This window comes from Galeopterus variegatus, unplaced genomic scaffold (assembly GCF_000696425.1).
Source record: "Galeopterus variegatus unplaced genomic scaffold, G_variegatus-3.0.2 Scaffold607, whole genome shotgun sequence".
NCBI lineage: Eukaryota > Metazoa > Chordata > Mammalia > Dermoptera > Cynocephalidae > Galeopterus > Galeopterus variegatus.
The window spans coordinates 506,417-517,004 of record NW_007726718.1 but is presented as its reverse complement, the minus strand read 5'-3'; the positions used below and the strand labels follow the sequence as shown (position 1 = coordinate 517,004).

General features: G+C 44.2%; 1 protein-coding gene across 1 annotated transcript in view; it reads right to left on the bottom strand.

Moving 5' to 3' along the window:
- Window positions 1-9,768, bottom strand: part of NDP (Norrie disease (pseudoglioma)) — a 24,991-nt gene extending 15,223 nt beyond the window's left edge. The window contains exon 1 of the mRNA XM_008570485.1: window positions 9,404-9,768. The gene's annotated coding sequence lies outside the window, so the exon portion shown is untranslated. The remainder of the gene's footprint in view (window positions 1-9,403) is intronic.
- Window positions 9,769-10,588: the final 820 nt, after the last annotated feature.

Below are 10,588 nucleotides of genomic sequence, written 5' to 3'. Positions count from 1 at the left end.
TGTTGATAACACCAAGGTCAAGGGTTCAGATCTCCATACCGGCCGGACACCAAAAAAAAAAAAAAAAAAAAGTCATAATTTAAGGCATGAATAAGGTGAAAATGGCTGAACATAGGTCTTCTTTCAAAAGAATTGCCCCCTCCAAAAACCCCAAAATTAAAGATTTATTAGTGTGGAAGAAAGCTTGCCACTAGATAACACTTCATCCTAGGATTGGAAAAGCAAGAACTCTAGGTCTAATTCAGAGAGTGTGAAGTGCTAAGTAGCCCCTTCCCAGGAACTTAAAGAATTCCAACTGGATCTAGTCAACTAGATGCCTTGGAGAATAAGTCAGATGCCTCTTCCCAGGTCACTTAATTTATAAACTGTAAACAGCATGTTGGATTTTATAAAGCATCCCATGCGCTCAATGAATGGTTTTTAATATTATTCCTATCTGGCAGTGTATCAGTAAGCAGCCAAGAAGCCAAGCCTGGGTTGACCTAGAGGCAGTGGTGCTGACTGCAAACACCGCCAGGACTCCAGCCTGCCAACTCCAGGTATCTCCAAGGATGGGCAGCCACAATGTCAGCAGGGACGGAGTGGCTCCTGCCCCTTTCATCTCAGCGTGTCTCTTCTACAGTGGGGGTGGGAGTGGGGGAAGCATAGGAACAATGACTGCCACCAAAGCACTGCCTGAAGGAAGAGAAGATAACATCCTTGTAATCCAACAGCAGTCTTCTGGTCTGTGCTAGGACTCTGTGTTCTCCCAACCCACACTACTAGCCAAGCGTGGCCAAGCTCAGCACTGGGGGTGACAGAGGAAGAAAAGAGGTGAGAGAAGCAGAAGGGAAGGAGGAATATAGCTAGGGACAGAGACAATAAATCACAATCCTGGGGTACATAGGGGGATGAAAGCAAAGGACTGGGGATAGAAATAATTTGGGGAGACGAGCCAACTATCAAGTGGCTCCACCTGTGTGTGTGTCCTTGGCTCAAATAGTTTTACTGTTTGGGGAGGAACAGGAGTGGGAGGACTTAACCTTGAGCCTGACCGAAACTTCAAATACCGATTTTTAGGCATTGTCAGGAAAAACTCCCTCTTACAAACAGCTTTCATCTTTTCCACCCCAGACCCTTTGCTAGCCTACGTTGTTAGTGTCCTGTGTCCCAGTATTTTGCACTCATTTGTCAGAAGTATTTCTGACAAAATTCTGCATTCTGAAACCTAAAGAGCATTCTACTGTTGCTTGATCTGGTGGAAAAAAGGTGGATGTGAGGATCCTCAAGCTCCAAGTCCTACTCTCCCATCACTGGCTGTGCAATCTTGAAAGTCACTTGCCTTCTCTGGGACTCAGCTTTCTCATCTACAAAATGATTGGTCTAGATGCTTCTGCAGCTCTATCCATGTCTAACAGTCTATATCTCTTCCAAAGCTTTTCAGTACAGCACCTGTTTTGGGGGCTACATATTCCCCAAAGCACTCCTATAGAAGGAGTTCCTTCCTTACTCAAGGTGTTAGTGATTGCAGAAAATTCCAAACCAGTTGTATTGTGGTGCCTGGGCCAACAATGAAATCCAAGCTATAAGAATTTGCTCCTTGATGAGGCCATATTGGTGGCATGAAATAAAAGTAGCCCTTAATATCAATTGATTTGGTGCTTGCAATGTACAAAATGTAGTTTATAAATTAATATGCTGTTAATAATAGAAAGCAGTTAGCAAGGATGTTTAACCAGTTCCTATTTCTCTTAAAGCTGTCTTAAAATGTATGGTGTTTCTTTCCAGTCTCCACCAAAGCATAAAAGGGAGGAGGAGAAAGACTAATAGTAGTCAATCATGCTAGGATTAGACTAGTTCGACCCTCCTGCACCTTTCTCATGAATGACCCTTATTCCTAAACTGAGATTGAGCCACAGATCCTCATGCCCTAGTGGCACCATCTTTGTTGCTCTTGTTCAGGATAGGAGAGGAAGGTTGGTTAGAAGAATTGTCTTCTCTGCAGGTGTAGAATTAATAAGATCCTAGTGGTCAAGAGCACTCTGCTTGTTAAAATATCTACAGAACCTCTGTGCTAGGGGAGGTATACACCTTAACCCCTGGGCTGGGACTCAGGTCTAAAAGAGTTGACCATCAGGTATGGCTCTTGGATCCTGTGCTGAGCATCTGTGGGCTTCTATAGTTTCTACGGAAAGGCTCATTCTGAGTTCTTAACAGTTGACAGAATGAATTGACTTTTAGAATAGAAACCTTGCATAAATTGCAAGTGGTCTGGTCTGAATACCTGAGTTGGGAAGCACATTTCTGCTGAAGTCTTTTCCTCCAGGGGTTTGGATTATTTCTGTAAATCTAGTCACCAGACTAAAAGCTGTGATTGATATGGTGCTGAGCTGTCAGAAAATGCTTACCGGTGGCCTTTCTATTCTGCCACCAAACAACAGTAGCCCTAAATACGGAGTCCCCTTCCATCTTTTCATCAATAGGGAATTAAAATAGGGAGAGATGAGGCTACAGAAGAAGTCACACAAAAGAAGGAGGAAGGATTATTTTTGATGTTCAAAATCTGCCACTGCCCTTTCAATTTTTTCAAATGGCACAATTTCAGAAAGGGACGTTTCCCTTCATTTCACCCATCCCTCCCAGTAAGGGGGGTTTTGTGTGGGGAATGAGACACACTCCACTGCTCACCTTGCATAAGACTCTTTGGAAAGAAAGCAGGAGAGTTCTGAGATACCGAACCCAGAGGACTCAATTCTGCCAAAATCCACGAATGTATACTCTCCCTGGGGAAAAGAAAAGGTGGCCAGGTATTCTGGGGACCCTTGTGCTGAAATAACTTGACACTTGCTCTGCCACTGGACTACTAGGTGTGGTATGGCTTTAAGAGAAGAGAGGTGATTAGTGTTCACACAGGGTACAGGCTCCTTTTTACTCTAAAGCCAAATGAGTGTGTTGGCTTTTCTTCAAAGTGTTTAGCAAAGTGTTTCCAAAGCTGCATTTGAATCTCCTCACCCACAACAACATTTTGGAATGGTGGGTAGTGATCTCACCTAACAGCTGTAGAGCCCTTAGTTAGAAATGGGGCATAAACAATAGGAGCAAGTCAGTCTTTCCATTCCCCATTCAGTTTTCCTTTTCTGCCTGATAGGTGGGATTTGAATACTGAATCCAATCCGGAACACTCCTAGACACAGACCTATGTCAAAAGGACAAGGTTAACACAAAAATCACATAAAAAAAAAAGTTTCCCTATATTGTTGATAACCCTAAACTTGTTTGGCTGTTTGTTTTCTGTTTGTATTTTGCCTTGCTTAAACCACCCATATTATAGATATGCATTTTAATAGCTCTCCTGTAACAATCCTATTCCTCCTTTGGATTCCAAATCTCAAAAGAAAAATTTAAGTTCTGAAAAGGAATAATTTTCCATAATTTGTGGGAGAAATCACAGAAATGTATCACGTCCTAAAACATGCCCTTGGGTTTTAAAGAAAAATTGGGCTTTGATTAAGGATTGGATTTTTTTGATTCTTCACATCCATATTAGGAATGTGTGTACCTACATTTTACTTAGAGTTGAGGATGGGGGATTTTTTTCCACTTGAGGAGTTGACCTCCTTTTCAGGTAAAGAAGGTAACTTCAAACTCCTTACTGGGAGGGAATGGGTAAAACGAAAGGAACCGTCCCTTTCTGAAATTGTGCTATTTGAAAAAAAATTGAAAGGGCAGTGGTAGATTTTGAAAATCAAAAATAATCCTTCCTCCTTCTCTTTTTTGTTCCTTCCCCCATGACCTGCTCTCTCCCCATTTTTATTCCCTATTGATGAAAGGATGGAAGGGGACTCCATGTTTAGAGCTATTGGTCTGTGGCACTCTGGATAGGTCACCCCTGAGCATTTTCTGACTGCTCATCAACTTTCTTGAATGTCTAAACCTGTTGCCCTTTCATTTTCAAAGGGTAGTGCAATTGGTGGGATCACTGCTTAAAAGAAAAAGTTGGGATTGAGCCAGGCGTTGGAAGAGAGCAAATTGTCTAAGAAAATTGTTAGCTTTTGTGGAAAAAAAAGAAGAAAAAATATATATCTACTACAGATTTTGTATCCAGTTTAAAGCTACTAGTCAATGTTCATGTCCAGATTTTGACATGAGGGTGAAATAGACCCCAACTGGATGAATTCCTGATTATACACACTGGGGACATATTGCCAACTAAAGTTACCCATTCTCTGAGTCTTCTGAGTCAGCACTCTTTCTAACAAGAAAGTAGTTGTTCCGACTGTAAACTCCATTCAGGGTGTTACATTCTGACTATTGAAAATGGGTCTAGGGTCTGTGACTCTTAAAGATATATTCTCACCCATCAGGCTCAGTGACCCTTGGATGAAGGGGACAGTAAGCATGAATGGTGCCAAGCAAACTACTGCCAGAGACACGAGAAAAAAAGCTTTGCAGATGTGACGGAAGCTGGCATCAGAAATAATGCCATGGGCACAATCTCCCTCAGACACTCCAATGTATGGGCGTGTAAATTTGCAGCGTGCAACCTGCACAGCCAAGCGAGCCCTCATTTCAGTCCCAGCCTCTCCTGCCCTGCTGCACACCATTGAGGGTTTCACAAGGGTTCTTCACCCTTTGTTTTCTCCTGGAATCAAGCAGAAGTTCATGGTTGCTGACCTGATGGGTGAGGAGTGGGCACTAACAGCTGGAGTGCTGCCACGGGCAGGGGCAGACAGCAAAACAGGAATGCTCTTAATGTCCTCCCAAAGAAAACCTTTGATGGACAAAAGAGTGGTTGTATTTTTACCCTCTCCCTTCATGCTGCCAGGCATCTTTAAATAGATCCTCTAGCCTAGGGACTTGTATGGAATAATTCATATTAAAACCCAAGTAGTGGCAGCGGAGGGAAGTTGGTTCTTCTTTTCTTTCTTTCTTCTTTTTTTTTTTTTTTCCTTCTTGTCAAGCTAACAGGAAAAGACTCATTTTAATTCAGCTGTGTTAAATTTTTCCTTTTAGGTCTTTTAATGAACTTGAGCTAATTTGAAAGAGACAACCAAAGCCCTCAGGAAAAGGAAAGGATAGGAAGCTGCCTTGTAGATTGCTCTTTAATACTTTTTGGTCCCAAGGACATTAGCAGCATCTTTTAAGGATGCTGCACGGAGAGGGTTACATGAGGCTATTAAATGGGAATCTCTAATTGAGAGGTCTAGTTCCTTCCATTTGCAACTCATCAACCAAACAGTTGTTCTGCTGAGAAAAAGAAAGAAAGAAAAATCCCTCCCCATCTCTAAAGCCTCATGCATTTTTATTTTATTTATTTATTTATTTATTTTTGCCCCATGCATTTTTAGTTCAGCTCAACCCAAGGTCTATTCCTCCCCTCTCCCTTTCACCGAATGGGTTGCATAAAGATATTCAGGCCTGTGCTAGCCAAATTAAAAGTCCTGTCTCTCCTTCTTTCTGTTTGGGGAGGAAGGGACGTGGGAAGGACAAGTGGGGGGAGGGTACAGGAAGCTTTGTTTCAAGTCACTTGTCTCTCCCCCTGAAACAGAGAATAACAACATTTCTCTTAATGTAGACCGAAGCACATCCAGGCATTCCCATAGCACTCCCACCCCCAGACCTTGCTGGAGACGTCCGGGTCACTGTGATGGTATGCTTGTCCCTGCCAACCCAGGTCACACCAGCCCTGCTCTCAGCAGCCTAAGGGACAGCCAGGCCATATGGCCGCTCCTCTCTGTGAGTGGGCTCAGGCTCGGGGCTACAAAAAGCCCCCCAATCCTATCAGCCCGGCAGAGCTGGGGCCAAAAATGACATCCTGGGAATACTACGGAGATGGGAGACCTCATGGGCCTTTCTCCCCGGGTGGAACAGGACCCAGGCTGTCTGGAAAACAGGCAGAGCAAAGAGCAAGCTCACAATGGAAGGAGCTCAGGCGAAAGGAAAAGGGGGCGGGCTGGGAGCGCTGGTGAGCAAAAGAAAAGAAAAGCCACATGCCACCCAGGAAGATTCCAGGGTGGGCGGCTGGAGGTGGTGGAGGAAGGACTTGCAGGAAACAAGTACCCAGACATGGCACTGCCAGTCTAGCTGGATTCTTTTCTGAATTAGATTATGCGAAAGAAAGAGGGGAAATATATAGCCGGCCAGCTGTTCAAAGGCTTACAACCTTGCTTTTATTGTCCGGGTAAGTTGGTGAGGTGGGGCATCAGAGGAATTCCAAACATACCATCCCAGAGAAATTTTAATATGTTCCACAGTGTCATACACGAAGAGGAAATGACAGCTGATCACAGCCAGGGCAGGCCACAGCAATCCCAGCCCTGGAGCTCACCCACCCCTCTCACGGCCCTGCTTCCACCCTCTGCGTCAGGCTTCTCGGTCCTTCCACCTGCTTCCTCATCCCCTCCGCTCTGGCCAGCCACTGGCTGAGCCACACAGGGCCTGGACAAAGTAGCCTTGACTGACTGTCATGGGAAGAGGTGAGGATGGGCTCGAAGGCCGCTGGCCAAGAAGCTGAGGGCTGGCTAGGGTGAGTCAGGCACCCCAGGGAGTCAGAGGCATTTTAATCCAACCACGGGGGATTATCTACTGATAAGGACCAAGTCAAGGACCCTGGTGATGCTGTCTTCAGGGTTTGTTCCCAGTAACCTAACTGCATGACAGAACACCAGACTGGGCTATTTAAAAGCAACACTGTGTGTGGCTCTGACAGAGACCTGGGTTTGCGGAACAACTTCCAGCATCTTCTTCCCAGGGGGCCACTTGAATTTAGGCCAGGCCCAAAGGTGACTTGTCCTGGGGTTGGGGCAAGTAAGTGGTGGAAGACAGTGACTGTATCTTCCTCCATGCATGTTTCTAATTCAATGATTCATCAAGTGGCTCTGATGTCATCTGAGGAGTAGGTGACTCACACCCGTCCCCAGTAGAGGCAGCATGTGGTCCTTTCCGAGGAGTGCTCAAGAGAGCAGAGAAAGGACAAACTGCTCTTTTCCCAGGCTTCTACCCAGGTTGGAAGGATCCAGGCCATGTTAGCTGGGCAAGTGACTTGTCCCCAGGACCTGGTGATAAAGGTCGAAGAGGAACCCCTTACTCATAAACGGAAAGAAAATCTTTTGATAATTGAGAATCATCTCAAGTAAATCTGGATACCAACAGCTATTTTTAATGGTTCTTCATAACAAGGAATTTATTGCCCAGTTAACCCATCGGCAAAGCCCACTTCAGCTCCAAAATCGAACTGGAGCTGGTGTGCGGACTGAGAATTAGGGTGCGGGACAATGTTTCATGCACTTTTGCATGCATCCAGACTAGCATAGTGCCGGACATATAGTAAATGCTTAATAAATATTTATTTAAGAAATGATGAAATGAATAACTAACCAGTAAGAACCATAGTATTTGAATTGGGAGTCCTTAAAATAGAGTAAAACTTGCCGGCTACCATGGGTGGCTATAATTCCGAGAAACTCACCACATTTTTCAAGGGCCCAGGAAAATAAATGAGTTGGAAATTGTTAAATGTATTGAAAAATGATTTATTTTTCCCTTGACAGCGTCATTGGAACTCGAATTAAGATTGAAAACTCCACAGGCACGTTTCCATCTGTGGATGTCAGCTGCTTGGTACACAGTCGTAAGAAGGCCTCGGCCAGTTCTCCTGTTACCTGAACCAAATTTATTTTTAAATAAATGATGCAAAACGTTGCATTTTGTGTTCAAACACTCTCAGGTAATGATCTGAATAATAGTTTAAGAAAATTGTTTTGATTCGGCTAAATGCTTGCTAACAGCAGTAGTTTTAAAAAAATCACTGTAAAATTTTATAGCAGTAGAATCCATAGTATATTTTACAGGCTTCCTCGAATACTGAATACCCCAAAGTTGTAAATTAACTCATTCAAAAGTCAGATTTCCATTGAACAATGCTTGTTAGGCTAGCTATTAGAAGAAATCAGAAAAGTTTCTCATAAGCCATGTCCCCGCTCCACAATGAAAACTGGTCAATGGGACCCTAAAGTTTACTTTCAGAAGCAAGACTGGTGAGAGAAAAATGAGTAGATCTTTGCATCTGGTCTAAACACTCAGTTGAGAAGCATTCTGCAGTCCTTGCTGTATTTGGTTGACACCCACAGCCAACACTGCATTTTCGGCATCTCTGTGCTTTCAAATGCACTGGGTATTTAGGGTTGTGCGTTGGAGCAATTCGCTGATGCCAGCTTTGCAATTAAAATACTCTCATATTAGAAATGAAAAGAGGCATATTTTGCAGCAGCCATATCTGTTACTAATGACAGTTACAAAGACTACTACGTGGGACTCTCATCTTGCCAAATAGCTTCTTTTCCCGCACCTGAATCTCAGTACAGATGGGAGTCTGCCTCTTTCAGGGAGGTTTATCTGGGCTTGTCCATTACAATGAGCCTCAGTCACTGGGCGTTCATGAGTCATTAACATTCTGTACACAATCAAACTTCCCATCCCCCAAGAAAGAGTTATGCACGGGCCTCCTACGGCTCGATTGTTCATTTAAAGAGAGAACTTGTATTTAGGGGGTTGAAAGAACCCTCCGGAATATTCCTCAGGTGTCTATAGGAGTCATTCCTACAGGTCCTGGTCCCTGTGCTGGTGGGAGCATCCTTTCCCGGTCACTCCCTGGACATTGTAGCTTTGGTCGTGCTGCAGGGACAGACTGACACTAAAAATAACCCCTTGCAATAAGGCCAAGGCAAACAGCATGCATTTCCTCAGATTTTTTTGCCCAATCAAAATTATACAGTAAACCCACCCTCATCTGTCCCCGGTGCTCCCGCAAGCATCTATGGAAGCGAAGTCCTGTGCGTTGGGAGAAGACGCAAAGGAGCAGGATTCCTGCAAAGCATGACACAGAAAGCTAGAAATAAATGTTGCCTATTGTTTGAAGTCATTCTTAGCACTCCGGCAGAGCCCTGGCAGGAGATCAGCAGCATACATAAGTAGTAATAAAAGTAAACAGTGCGCTTTTAAACTCGCAGGCTCGCCTGCGTTAATAGTGCCCCGTTGTAAGTGGGATGAGGGCAGTGGGGAAGATACTGGGCTCCATGAATCCATGTCGGCGAGTTGCTGCTTCTCAGCCCCCTTGCACAGGGTCATATATACGAACCATTACAAAGTTACATCTAACTACGCAGAGTTTGAAAAGAAAATCTCTAAGTCAAACCAAAAGATGTTTTCGAGCTTCGCTGGGAGGCTCCCTGCTCTGTCACAGACTTCAAAGACCCGTTCACTTAAAAAACACAATGCTAGCATGCTACAGATGAATGCAAATTAAAGTAATGCAAATTTAAGTGGTATCTAAAGGTTGTCTCTTTGTCTGAGAGGAGGATGAAATGCTCGGCTTGGAAAGAAGCAATTTCCTAGGCAAGCGGGCAGCGCTTGTTTTCCTGCTTACCTTGGGGGAAACGCAGGGCTCCTTTCTTCTCAGACTTTTCTGAGAGCTAGAAAGAGGTCCTGTTACTTCCAAATGCTTTTGTTCTTCTGTCCCTCTGTCACATGGCTTGCCTTTTATATTTGCAACACACAAAAGTTAGGACTGTTGTTTAAGCGACACAGGGAGAGAGAGAGAGGGAGAGAGAGCGAGAGAGAGGGAGAGAGAGAGAGAATGTCAAATGGAAAAGTGCCATTGCAGTCATATATCAATCAGGCGTGCGGCCGCCGCAGCGTCCTAGCAAATGGGAACGCCACGGAAATGTGAGGCGCGCGTTATCGGGGACTCGCAGCCGCTGCCCACCGCTCAGCGCCCTTCCACGCAGCATCCTACGATGGCAGCAGCCTAGAAAAACAAGGGCAGGGAAGTTCCCTTTTGTTAGGGTTTTTTTTCGGGGGGGGTGTTTTTGGGTTTTTTTTTTTTTTTTTTTTTTTTTGGTATTATGTCAATAATAAGAGGCTAAGTGAATCTTCTGAATTTTATTCTTTTACAAGCGTGTGGCTGCCCTAAAGATGTGCAGTCCGCAATAGAGACGCATAGTTTGGGCAATCCAAAGACAGAGTGGCATTCTGTTGAACAATTCAGCCGCTGACCGGGATGAAGTGGAAATTCTCAGCAAGAGAGGAGAAAGATGGGAATCAGAAAGCTTTCTCGGGCGATGCTGTACAAGCAAGTGCAAACTGCTGCCCTATTTTGTCACGATGTGTGTGGGTGGTGAGAGTTCTTTTTTCCGAGTTGTTCACCCATTGAGTGACGTTTAGCGGCATATATATGATTAAATTCATAATGGCACTTTAATAAGTGCCTTCCTCTGCATCATTTGGAATAAAACCTGAGATCTGATTTAGAAACCATGGGGATGTGTAGTCGGTGACTCCTTGAGGTATATGACGGCGGGGGGTGGGGGGAGACTAACAGGTAAAGCCAACTCGTCACACCGCAGCTACTAGGAAAGTGACGAAGGGAGCTGTGTGTGTGGGTTAAGTACCTGCAGCTGAACAAAGCTGTGTTATGAGCCATGGGACTACAAAGGAAATATTTCATAATTCCTGCCCTTTAAAAGTTTCAGATTAAGACAGAAAACTGTCAGCAATTTTTGTGGAAAATACAAAGAAACATTTATATATATATAATATATATATATATATT